This window comes from Ranitomeya variabilis, chromosome 4, assembly GCF_051348905.1.
Source record: "Ranitomeya variabilis isolate aRanVar5 chromosome 4, aRanVar5.hap1, whole genome shotgun sequence".
Classification (NCBI taxonomy): Eukaryota; Metazoa; Chordata; class Amphibia; order Anura; family Dendrobatidae; genus Ranitomeya; species Ranitomeya variabilis.
In genome coordinates, this window is record NC_135235.1 from 264,929,063 (window position 1) to 264,942,787 (window position 13,725).

Genomic DNA, 13,725 nt, shown 5'->3' on the forward strand with positions numbered 1-13,725 from the left:
GGTCCCCGTGCCCCCAGAACCTCCACAGTTGTGTCTGCATATATAAACACCCTGCCTAACATCCCCTTTATTACATTACCCACATAAACAGATCGGTATAAAAAGTATTTCTAAAGTCCGTTTACCATATGTAAATGAGGCCTTTGACCAGTCTTCTGCACTCCCGATCATGCTCAGGCCACGTGCACACTCTGCAGCCTGCTCTACAGGTTTATCACGCAGCGGAATTGATAAATCTGCAGGGCAAAACCGCTGCGGTTATCCCTGCAGATTTATCGCGGTTTGTTCCGCGGTTTCCGCTGCGGGATTACTCCTATACTATTGATGCTGCATATGCAGCAATATGCAGCATCAATAGTAATGTTAAAAATAATAAAAATTGGTTATACTCACCCTCCGATGTCCGGATCTCCTGGGGGCTGCACCCGGCGGTCCGGTTCCAAAGATGCTGTGCCGAGAAGGAACTTTGTGACGTCACGGTCATGTGACCGAGGCGTCATCACGGTCATGTGACCGCGACGTCATCTCAGGCCCTGCTCGCACAGCAAACCGAAGACCGGACGGCCGCGTGCAGCGCTGAGAGGTGAGTATAACATCATTTTTTATTTTAATTCTTTTTTTTTTACACAATTTATGCTTCCCAGGGCCTGGAGGAGAGTCTCCTCTCCTCCACCCCGGGTACCACCAGCACATTATCCGCTTACTTCCCGCAACGTGGGCACAGCCCCATGCAGGAAGTAAGCGGTTCAATGCATTTCTATGGGTGGAGAATTGCTGCGATTCTGCACAAAGAAGTGACATGCTGCGGGTTTTAAACCGCTGCGTTTCTGCGCGTTTTTTCCCGCAGCATGTGCACAGCGGTTTTGCGGTTTCCATAGGGTTTACATGTTAATGTAAACGCTATGGAAACTGCTGCGGACCCGCAGCATCAAAATCGCCGTGGATCCGCGGTAAAAACCGCAAAGTGTGAACATGGCCTCAGAGCGCCTCTCGAGGCCGGGACGCGTACACCCAACTCCAGCGGATCAATGCAGTGAGGGAAAGAAGCCGCGCATGTGCAGGATAAGTATAGAGCTGGCGATGACGCCGGCGCTTGTAAGTCATGTTATCACACGCACAGGGGCGCCATAACATCTAAGTGGGCCGATTGGTCTCAGGACACCAATACCCCATCGACTAGTCAAAGCCCTCATTTACATATCATAAACGGACTTTACAAATACTTTTTCTACAGATCTTATGTGTGTAATGTAATACAGGGACTGTTAGGCAGGGGATTTACATATGTGGACACACTGCTGGTGGTTCTGGGGGCTCGGGGGACCTGACAGGTTCCCTTTAAACATTATTAAAGGTGCAGGAAAATGTTATCCAGCAACTTTAAATAGAATTGTTTACTACAATGAATCCACCTCTGCCTGACGGGTTTCACAGGATCCAAGTGATGCAGCCAGATGCTCCCATTGACTATAAGGCGAGACCACCAGGATCCGGCATTGAGCCAGCAAAGCGGCCAAACCTAAGCATGCTATGATTTCCAGCAACCTGTTTTGCTGGCTCATTACCGGCCTCCCATTATAGTCAATAGGGGCATCTGGCTGTATCAGGAAAGTGCTGAATCCTGTGAATTCCATCCGGCTTTTCCTAGACAGAAGAGCCTGCCGGACTTCACAACGAGAGTGTGTAAGTAGCCTTACAGTGTGAGTGATGTTAGATGCTGCGGGTTCAGATGTAACACCTGTCCCATCATCATCCCTGCAGTAACAAAACTACAACTCCCAGCAGGCCCTGAAGGTTTGAATCTGTAATTTTCAGGGATGAAGGTTAGCAGTATAATCTGTCAGAATGGCGGCAGTGCGGCTTGCCTGAAGCACGTCCCTCTCTCCTCAGCCGGGATCATACACAGTGAGAGCCTGCCGCCACGCTCTGCAGCCTGGGGGTGGCCACGGGGGTCCTCAGTGTCTGCCTCGAGCCGCATACGTGAGAAGCAGGGAGCGGAGAACGTGCATGTCAGCGGCACATGAAGTCCAGCAGGCCCACGTACAGGGTCGGTGTGGGACAAAAAAAAGCCACCCTGCCTCACAAACATCAGTGAATGTTGCGTTACTTGGTTGTGCCCCTCACCACTCTCTTAAAGGCGTTATTTGAAGAGTCACATGTGCATGGCACCACACTGTGCATGATCAACCACAGGTCTATTACATGGTGCTCTACAGAGCGCTGGTTCTCAGGATCATGGTGGTTCCAGCGGTCTGATCCCCCAGTGACTGGAGAGGGGATTATTTTTAATTGCCCTTAGGAATATAGAAAATTATAAACAAATAATTTGCTCACGACTCAAGTTGCGTCCAAATATCACATTACAAACCAATATCAATGCAACAGAGCGTAAGTAAAAGTGATCGCAGGTTACTGGTGCAAAAAAATCAAAATGATTTGTTTTTTCCCCACTTGTGTGCCGCGGTCCAGAAAACTTGCCGGATGCAATGCAGCCACATTCCATCACATTATAATGCATTGTAGCTGCAGCATAACGGGATTATTGGCCGCACCGTGAATTATGGTCAAAGTAAACGAGTAGCCCCAGCAAAATATGATTTCCATGCAGTATAAACGCTGCAATGCAATTCATATACAGCATCTAACTGAGGCCTTGCTCACACAGCCGGAGAAATCGGAAAGAGAAATGGACTGTACATGCTGCTGTCTGGAGGGAGCGCCGCATGTCCGTCTCCACGGGTGAACCATGGGCATCATTGGACGCACAGTGGGCATGGGACATCTTGAAATCCCATCCACTATGCTGTAACATCTGGACGCTGTGGGTTGGACGCATCACAAGTACACAGCGTCCAACCCGAAGCGTTTACTGATCATGTGCACCTAACCTTAGAGGTTGTAGTATATGACAGAACATTAATGTTAGTAATTCTAAACATGCATATTATACAGAGGTCAGGAACAGAAACTGAGAGAAAAGAGCCCTTGTGCAAGAATTGTGTACGGGTCCCCACCTCTAAATAACACATCATGCCATAAGAACAGGTGTATACACATAAGCACCATACACACACGTCACACAAGCACCATGCACACACTTGTCACACAAGCACCATGCACACACTGGTCACACAAGCACCATGCACGCACTCGTCACACAACCACAATGCACGCACTCGTCACACAACCACCATGCACGCACAAGCACCATGCACGCACTCGTCACACAAGCACCATGCACACACGTCACACAAGCACCATGCACACACGTCACACAAGCACCATGCACACTGGTCACACAAGCACCATGCACACACGTCACACAAGCACCATGCACACACTGGTCACACAAGCACCATGCACACACTGGTCACACAAGCACCATGCACACTGGTCACACAAGCACCATGCACACTGGTCACACAAGCACCATGCACACTGGTCACACAAGCACCATGCACACTGGTCACACAAGCACCATGCACACTGGTCACACAAGCACCATGCGCACTGGTCACACGAGCACCATGCACACTGGTCACACGAGCACCATGCACACGTTACACAAGCACCATGCACACACTGGTCACACAAGCACCATGCACACACTGGTCACACAAGCACCATGCACACACTGGTCACACAAGCACCATGCACACACTGGTCACACAAGCACCATGCACACACTGGTCACACAAGCACTGTGCACACACTGGTCACACAAGCACCATGCACACACTGGTCACACAAGCACCATGCACACACTGGTCACACAAGCACCATGCACACACTGGTCACACAAGCACCATGCACACACTGGTCACACAAGCACTGTGCACACACTGGTCACACAAGCACTGTGCACACACTGGTCACACAAGCACCATGCACACACTGGTCACACAAGCACCATGCACACACTGGTCACACAAGCACCATGCACACACTGGTCACACAAGCACCGTGCACACACTGGTCACACAAGCACTGTGCACACACTGGTCACACAAGCACCATGCACACAAATACAGCAGCTCTCATGAAACAAGTGCCGTGTATACAGAAGATACACAGCACAAACACATTGTAAACCTGACAGTAAAGCCACATTATTACTTCCTCATCCAATCCTGTCTCCTCTCCACCAAGATGCAGCCTGCACTTAGAGTAGTGGCCCTAAATGGTAAGCCCCTCCCCCCAAAGCTGCTAAGCTCCGCCCCCAGGTTGACAAATTTAACCCCTTAGTGAAGGAGCCAATTTTCAGCTCAATGACCAGGCCAATTTTTACAATCATATAGCAAAAACTCAGCACTCAACTTAACGTAATACACGTGATTTAATGGTATCCACAAAATAACAGAAACGTTTCAGTCCTACATTCGTCCCTTCATCAGTCACAGGTCACACAGGCACGGCACTTATGTCCTGATATTTTAAGGTATATCACTTCATTTGGGGCTATACTGCCCACATACAGGCAGCGCTCACACACAAGTGTGATCTCATTCCACAATCAGCAATTCTGTGGGTCCACTTGCTCCCTCACATTTATCAACTGTGACTGATGAAGGTCCGGATGTAGGACCGAAACGTTTCTGCTATTTTGTGGACTCCATTAAATCACCTGTATTACATTAAGTTGAACCTACTCTGGCACCTCTTTACGGCTGTGCACACGTCTACTTTTTCATATCAATTTTTACAATTCTGACCACTGTCACTTTATGAGGTAATAACTCTGGAACGCTTTAACGGATCCTGATGATTCTGAGTTTTTTCGTGACATATTGTACTTCATGTTAGTGGTAACAGTTCTTCGATATTACTTGCGTTTATTTATGGAAAAAAAACGGAAATATGGCAAAAAAATAAAATTTTGCCATTTTCAGACTTTGAATTTTTATGCCCTTTAGTCAGAGAGATATGTCACACAAAATAGTTAATAAATAACATTTCCCACATGTCTACTTTACATCAGCACAATTTTGGGAACAATTTTTTTTTTTTTGTTAGGCAGTTATAAGGGTTGAAAGTTAACCAGCAATTTCTCATCTTTACAACAAAATTTACAAAACCATTTTTTTTAGGGACCACCTCACATTTTAAGTCACTTTGAGGGGTCTATACTGTATGGCTGAAAATACCCAAAAGTGACACCATTCTAAAAACTGCACCCCTCAAGGTGCTCGCAACCACATTCAAGAAGTTTATTAACCCTTTACGTGCTTCACAGGAACTGAAGCAATGTGGATGGAAAAAATTAACATTTAACTTTTTTTACAAACATTTTACTTCAGAACCAATTTATTTTATTTTCACAAGTGTAAAAAGAGAAAACTAACCTCAAAATGTGTTGTGCAATTTCTCCTGAATAAGCCCATATGCCATATGTGGGGGTAAACCACTGTTTGGGCGCATGGCAGAGCTTGGAAGAGAAGGAGCACCGTTTGACTTTTTCAATGCAGAATTGGCTGGAATTGAGATCGGACGCCATGTTGCGTTTGGGGAGCCCCTGATGTGCCTAAACAGTGGAAATCCCCACAATTGACACCATTTTGGAATCTAGACCCCCTTGGGGAACTTTTCTAGATGTGTGGTGAGCACTTTGAACCCCCCAAGTACTTCACATAAGTTTATAACGCAGAGCCGTGAAAATAAAAAATCTATTTTTTCCTCAAAAATGATTTTTTAGCCCGCAATTTTTTATTTTCCCAAGGGTAATAGGAAAAATTGGACCCCAAAAGTTGTTCAATTTGTCCTGAGTACGTTGATGCCCCATATGTGGGGGTAATCCACTGTTTGGGAGCACGGCAGAGCTCAGAAGGGAGGGAGCAACATTTGACTATTTGAATGCAAAATTGTCTGGAATCAATGGTTGAGCCATGTCGCGTTTTGAGACCCCCTGTTGTACCTAAACAGTGGAAACCCCCCAATTCTAACTCCAACCCTAACCCGAACACCGATAACCCTAATCTCAACACTATCCATAATCCTAATCACAACCCTAACCCCAACACACCCCTAACCCTAATCCCAACCCTAACCATAATCAAAACCCTAACTCCAACACACCCCTAACCCTAATCCCAACCCTAACCATAACCCTAATCAAAACCTTAACCCAACACACCCCTAACCTAAATTCAAACCCTAACCATAACTCTAACCACAAACCTAACCCTAATCCCAACTCTAATCCCAATGTACCCCTAACCCTAATCCCAGCCCTAACCGTAACCCTAATACCAAACATAACCCTAATCCCAAACCTAATCCTAATCCCAAGCCTAACCCTAATCCCAACCCTAATCTCAACCCTAACCCTAATCCAAACCCTAATCCCAACCCTAACCCTAATCACAACTCTAACCCTAAAATTAGTCCCAACCCTAACCGTAACTTTAGCCCCAATCCTAACCCTAACCCTAACTTTAGCCCAACTCAAACCCTAATTGGAAAATGGAAATAAATACATTTTCTTTATTTTATTATTTTTCCTAACTAGCGAGCTGCTAAAAGGGGGGTTATTTACTTTTTTTTCATTTTGATTACTGTGATAGGGTCTATTACGGTGACCAAAATGAAACAATAGGAAAAATCTTCCTATTGTTGCCGGGTGCGCATGCACTCGCCATTTTCTTCCCAGAAAAAGATGGCGGCACCCATGGGGGGAAGCAGGAGAGCCGAGGAGCACTGGGAGGTACCGGGGGGGATCGAGGACTCTATTTCTCTCTCCCCTGATGTGTGATCAGAGAGAGAAATTAAATGGCACATCGGACTTTTTTTTGTTTTGCAGCCGCCGTTACACGGTTAGTAACAGCGATCGCAAAACAGGGGTTGGTAAAAAATGACTTGAATCATGTTCTTTGGGGTCTCGGCTACCCCCGGCAGCCGAGACCCCGAGATCCGCTGGGTGCCGTCCGGCAGATCTCAGCGTGCGCACTGCGCATTCGCCTGCCATTTTCTTCCCAGGAGAAGATGGCGGCACCCATGGGGAAAAGCATGAGGGCCAAGGAGCACCGGGAGCTACCGGGAAGGGATCGGGGACCCTATTTCTCTTTCTCTCTTTGTGCGATCACATCAGAGGAGATAGAAATTAAGTCAGACTTTTTTTTTTTGCGGCCGCCATTACACGGTTAGTAACGGCGATCGCAAAACCAGGGTCGGTAAAAACGATCCGAATCATGTTCTCTGGGGTCTCGGCTACCCCCTGCAACCGAGACCCCGGAGGAAATCCGACTCTGGGGGCGCTATACACTTTTTCTACAGCGCCATTAATTAACGGCGCTGTGGTTTAAATACCCTTAACTACCGCCGTTAAAAGGCGTATCAGCGGTCGTTAAGGGGTTGAAGAAGTTATAACAACCTTCTTCTTAAAATGTTACTCCTCACATGGGTCACTGTGCAGCTGCTCTTAGCCTGTAGACTCTTCACTGCTCACAGACACAGAACAGTCTGCAGAATCTCCCGGATCAATCAGGCTGCACACAGCGTGACAAAAGGAGCGTGAAGCAGCCATAGCTCTGTCCTCACAGGGCGTCATGCTGCCGGCGCCACGTGCAGGAGAAGAACCTTGTGCTGGATGCAGGAGCTGTCAGGGAATGAAGATTCTCTCTCAGCAAGGGCCCACCGGGGGTTTTACGGATACCATGCCGAGCCTGCCTTCATAGCACGGGACACTGGGGGTTATTTCCAAAGAACCTGGTCAGTCCCAGCAAATTTGGGACAGTGGACATATGTAGGCAAAGTTGGTGTCACAATAAAGCTTAAGGGATGAGCGCGGGCAAATATGAAGGCACAACGACTAACTTTCATTTCTCTAAGGAAATTTGTTTTACAGTAATTCATCTTTGAACTTTGGAGCATGACACACAATTCTTACGACTTTACAAGTGCAAAAATATTATCTATAAAAACTGCCGTAAAATAGAAGGTTTTGGTGCTGCCTCTTGAGTAAAGCACCTGAAAAAGCTGTGACTGATAACCTTTTACTGCACATTTTGAATTGACCAACTTGAGACACCTGGATCTAGAGACGGCAGCTGCTTCATAGCCAACTCCAACCTTACCGACCATCTATACAGTGGGCAAGGAGGACAACAAAGATAGGTAAGCACCGATCACCATATTGTATGTTAGGAACAGAAATGCTAAAATACTGATGGTTCCATACATCCTACATGCTGGGAGATATTGGTGCATAATTGATCCAATTGACTTTAAAGAGGTCCTTCAGATTTCCATCATCGATGCCAGTCATTTTACCAAAGAGCCTAGTCTGAGACTACATATGTGAACAGTTTTATGTAAGAACTAGATGGCAGCCCGATTCTAAAGAATCGGGAGTCTAGAATCCATATATACTTTATTTATTCAAATGTAAGAATAATACAATTAATAAATAATAGTAAGAAAGAACAAAAAATGGCTGCACTCACCAGCTCTTGACAATTCTTGTTATTTAAGGTACAGTTACACAGGATCCATGAACATGCTTATGAGGGGAGTGATGAAAGACATCAGACAACAACTTTGCGTGTTGTGGCAAATGCCACAACAATGGTTCTTTGCTTAAGAACAATAATGTAAATAATAAATAATATGTATCAATAACTATGTATATTGGTATGTTCTATGACATTTTAAAATATTTCATTATTATGTGGAAAATCTCTTAGTACCCATACTGGCGCATACTTGTGTGCCCATCAGGTATTTTCACAGTAAAATTTTCACAGGTGGGGCCCCTCGTCCTCCGATTTGGTGGGCGGGGACCCTCGGCCTCCGATTTGGTGGGCGGGGACCCTCGGCCTCCAATTTGGTGGGCGGGGCCCCTCGGCCTCCGATGTGGTGGGCGGGGCCCCTCGGCCTCCGATGTGGTGGGCGGGGCCGGGCCCCTCGGCCTCCGATTTGGTGGGCGGGGACCCTCGGCCTCCGATTTGGTGGGCGGGGACCCTCGGCCTCCAATGTGGTGGGCGGGGCCCCTCGGCCTCCGCTTTGGTGGGCGGGGCCGCTCGGCCTTTGATTTGGTGGGCGGGGCTCCTCGGCCTTCGATTTGGTGGGCGGGGCTCCTCGGCCTCCGATTTGGTTGGTGTGGACCCTCGGCCTCCGATTTCGTGGGCGGGGACCCTCGGCCTCCGATTTGGTGGGCGGGGCCCCTCGGCCTCCGATTTGGTGTGCGGGGACCCTCGGCCTCCGCTTTCGTGGGCGGGGCCCCTCGACCTTCGATTTGGTGGGCGGGGCTCCTCGGCCTCCGATTTGGTTGGTGGGGCCCCTCGGCCTCCGATGTGGTGGGCGGGGCCCCTCGGCCTCCGATGTAGTGGGCGGGGCCCCTCGGCCTCCGATTTGGAGGGCGGGGACCCCCGGCCTCCGATTTGGTGGGCGGGGACCCTCGGCCTCCAATTTGGTGGGCGGGGACCCTCGGCCTCCGATTTGGTAGGCGGGGCCCCTCGGCCTCCGATTTGGTGGGTGGGGCCCCTCGGCCTCCGATTTGGATGGTGTGGACCATTGGCCTCCGATTTGGTGGGCGGGGACCCTCGGCCTCTGATTTGGTGGGCGGGGCCCCTCGGCCTCCGATGTGGTGGGCGGGGCTCCTCGGCCTCCGATTTGGAGGGCGGGGCCCCTCGGCCTCCGATTTGGTGGTCGGGGACCCTCGGCCTTCGATGTGGTGGGCGGGGCCCCTCGGCCTCCGATTTGGTTGGTGTGGACCCTCGGCCTCCGATTTCGTGGGCGGGGACCCTCGGCCTCCGATTTGGTGGGCGGGGACCCTCGGCCTCCGATTTGGTGGGCGGGGCCCATCGGCCTCCGATGTGGTGGGCGGGGCCCCTCGGCCTCCGATTTGGTGGGCGGGGACCCCCGGCCTCCGATTTGGTGGGCGGGGACCCCCGGCCTCCGCTTTGGTGGGCGGGGCCGCTCGGCCTTCGATTTGGTGGGCGGGGCTCCTCGGCCTCCGATTTGGTTGGCGGGGCCCCTCGGTTTCCGATTTGGTGTGTGCTCTGCCTGGGGCCACTGTGCTCTGCCTGGGGCCCCATATGCTGCCTGGGGCCCCTGTGCTCTGCCTGGGGCCCCATATGCTGGCTGGGGCCCCTGTGCTCTGCCTGGGGCCCCTGTGCTCTGCCTGGGGCCCCATGTTCGGCCTGGGGCCCCTGTGCTCTGCCTGGGGCCACTGTGCTCTGCCTGGGTGTAGGACACTGGTGACGTCACTTATCTCCGGACATTAGCTCCGGACATTAGCTCCGGACATTAGCTCCGGACAATAGCTCCGGACAATAGCTCCGGACAATAGCTCCGGACAAAGCCACGGAAGTTGGCACAAATTGCAGGAAGTAGTATTCTAGGCAATTATATATTAGATTGATTTTCTCAGGACTGTCTTGAGTCAGAAATTTCTAAGGGGGTTACCACTTTATTTATGGTTCACCATTCATATCAATCTATGCTATTAGTGGAGCAAACTGTTTAGGAATTGTTATATCAAATATACCGTACATACATTTGAACCAATTTAATCGGAAGTAATCTATGGTATGTTTTTGGAGTATGAAAGGAAAGGGCAACATATGAAAGTCAGAAACATCTTGCTGTTGGTTGGTTTCAAAAATGTTGCTCTGACTGCAATTTGATATTGATTGTTAGGGCATCCAGCTATTTTCTTGCAGCTCTAAAGTAAAGCCCCTAATTTTATGAGCACTGACATGGCTACTATTACTGACTATGTAAAGTGACTAGAAAATCAGAAAAACACACAAATAAATCAGATAAAAATGAAAATAGTTGAACATAATTCTAACAACTCTGCAGATTAGACACTTATGTAGATACTGAGTGATTATTTTTCATTTTAGGAAGAACTAGGGGCCAAATTCAATTAGCCAACCCTCGGGTGATAAATGATTGCTGATTGGCTACACGCAAGACAATCGGTGGTCTTTTAATGATCTGTTTAGACAAGCTGACAATTAGACAAGTTGACCATAACGATCATGAGCACATAGACACTATTGTTCTGTATGCATACAACATCATGTTCTCAGCAGCACGTCTCCTGTTTATGTGAGACAATATGCTGCCAAATCTCACCTGATGAACAAGCGTTTTGCTCTTTAGATGGGAGATTGCTGACTTGATGATCAGTTGTGTTCTTTGGCAGGCTTCTTCCTGATTATCGGGCCTTATTTTTATTGTTTTTAGATGACTCAGAAATAGATATCACTTAGTTTAATGTAATCACTAGTATAAACTTGGAAAATAAATTTTCCACAGAATGTGGATTAGCATTCAAATTATAGGGGAAGGGGTTTGCCAACTATCAATAACCCCTGTGCTTCCTATAACCTTTGCACCAAAAATACACTAAGATTCCACTATAATCTGCACCATATGTAGGAGGCTCAATGCTGTTTGGCTGTACTGGGGGCCGTTCAGGGGCGTAACCTGAAACTCATAAACTATATTGTGAGATATGGTCAGGATCCGTGAGATTGCTATCTTTCCCCAAGATTGATTTCCCATGCACATTAAGGAAGTATAAAGAGTCCCAGAAAGCTTGACATCCCTTACAAAGTATGATTTGTTAAGGGCTCCTGTTTTCTGGCCTGAAGTTTTTTGGAATTGTAAGCAGTTTTAGAAGTGGACTGCAGACCCGTCCCTCACTTGCTAGCAAAGTTTTCTTTGTAGCCTTCAGTCAGTTCCAGTATTGTGCTGATTCTTTACTGGGTTTAGAAAAGTATAAACTTTGTAGGGAACAAAACTGTTCAAACAGACATAAGTCGTCTGTTCAAGAGACTCTTATTCAAGATTTCTGTTCTGCAGGTGGTGCTATTGGTGTCAGGTACATTACCACTAACCTGCATGGGGCATAAAATCGATCGTGTCAGTGTACTAATTGCACACAGTCACGATTTAGCAGTCTGCCATTACATAGAGTGACTGCAGACTTTTTTTTCTTAGACCAGACAACTCTTTTAAGTCATGAGTTTTATTCATGCTTGTTCCAATACTGTGAAAAAGAACAAGTTCAAAACGTTATAACTGTTTTTCTTTTTTGTAAATTTGGGGTCTGAATCAGTGTAAAAGTTTAGTTAAAGCTTGCGATGGAGAACAATGTTCCTTCTTTCTTCTATAGTTTAAGAAAGCAGCTGGACAGGTTCTGAATGGCAGGTATGTGTTGTTGACGGTGCCAGAACTTGGTGATGTGAAACCTAGAGAAGCAGGATCCAGCACGTATAGTGCTATGAGGTGTTTTAATGGGCCCAGATTTTGGGTACGGGTTTTAGGAATGACTGGAAGAGCTGGGCGGGAGTGGTTTGTCTCATCCTCCAATACAGAAGGTTCAGCTGGTGTAAGAGGGCAGCTGAGCTTGTCAAGAGTTGTCTGGAGATAGAGGTAGAAACACCTCTGGGACTTGACTCTGTAAAGGTGAAAGGAACTGTGATCCTTTGCAGACTTGGATGGAATAATTGTTAATGGATGATCCTGTACTTTCTGAGGACTGTTTTCATCTGTTATACCTTTATGTCAGAAAGGCTGTTTCTGTTTTCCCTGAAGTTCTTGGAAGTTTAGGGAGATAATAAACTTCACCTGCTTTGGACTCAGCCTCATTGCCTTCTAGTATAGAAACGAACCTTGCAGCAAGAATCTGGCAGTAAGAACCTTATGACTGAATAGAACTATTTCCACATATCTATGTTGTTAAACAATTTTACAAAATATGTCAGCAATAGAGAAAGTATATAGGAAATAACTATTAATACAACCATTAAAATAAAATACAGCTACACAAGGAGGGGAGAGTAACAAGTAGAATAGTATTAATAAAGGAGACCTCACTCCTCTCAATATATGAGTTGAAATCCAAATATGTGGTTATCTAAATGTGGTGAGGCATACAGGTACAGATATCAGCGCATACCAAATATCAGACAACATATTCCAGTTCTGCGAATATAGAGTCACTGTATCAATCCATACAAACTCACAACATGCACAAGAGGTACAAAGTGACAGTTCGTACAGGGTATGTTAGATAAAAATCAATTGACAGAAAAATAGGACAAATAAAACCCTAGTAGGACCACCATGTGTCACAAAATTGCATGTGTGAGTGCAGAGATATAAATGCAATAACATAGGCATAAAGTTCCACCCAAATATATCACAAATAGCAAAATGGAGTAGTCTCACCCATTCAGTAGTAGTCAAGGAGGTCATTGTGGTAATTCGGGATTCCTCCAGGAGAAGCAGGGAAGACAATCTGGCCCTACCCTAATGCGGCTGGCACAACCTAGTCTCCAAAACTCCCACCCTGACAAGGGCAGCCCACATCTGACCCTTAAAGTGGAGGCCCTGCACTCTCCCTATGCATCATGATGCGTTTCATCAAGGTATGATTCTTCAGGGGACCTACAGCACACATGGGCAAACTAGTAGTGCAGACAAATAGGACACTCCTGGGCTCTTCCTGTAACTGTGGGAGGCAAGAGATAGCTGGGCTTATAGAGTAGGCAGTTGTCAAAGGAAATTAATTGAACTAACCAGTCAGAGCAATGATGCACTTACTTGCGCATAGCAGATGCGCACGCCAACTGTTCGGCCCACCTGTGGAACGCACCATGCTCCAAGGATGGAAGCAGTTTTGGTCGGCCGACCTGGAAGTGATATAATCTCCACTACGAGTCAGAATAGATGGACGCTGCATTCCTCTGGGGATCACTTCCGGGTGCGTTT

The 13,725-nt window shown here is 47.4% G+C and overlaps 1 long non-coding RNA gene across 2 annotated transcripts in view; it reads left to right on the forward strand.

Annotated features, from left to right (window-relative positions):
- LOC143764346 (uncharacterized) overlaps positions 1-13,725 on the forward strand; it is a 48,698-nt gene that overhangs the window by 9,663 nt on the left and 25,310 nt on the right. The window contains exon 3 of one of the 2 annotated variants that reach the window (XR_013213155.1): positions 7,841-8,109. The exons of the other annotated variant lie outside the window; for it this stretch is intronic. This is a non-coding gene — a long non-coding RNA (uncharacterized LOC143764346). The remainder of the gene's footprint in view (positions 1-7,840; positions 8,110-13,725) is intronic. 2 annotated transcript variants of the gene reach the window in all.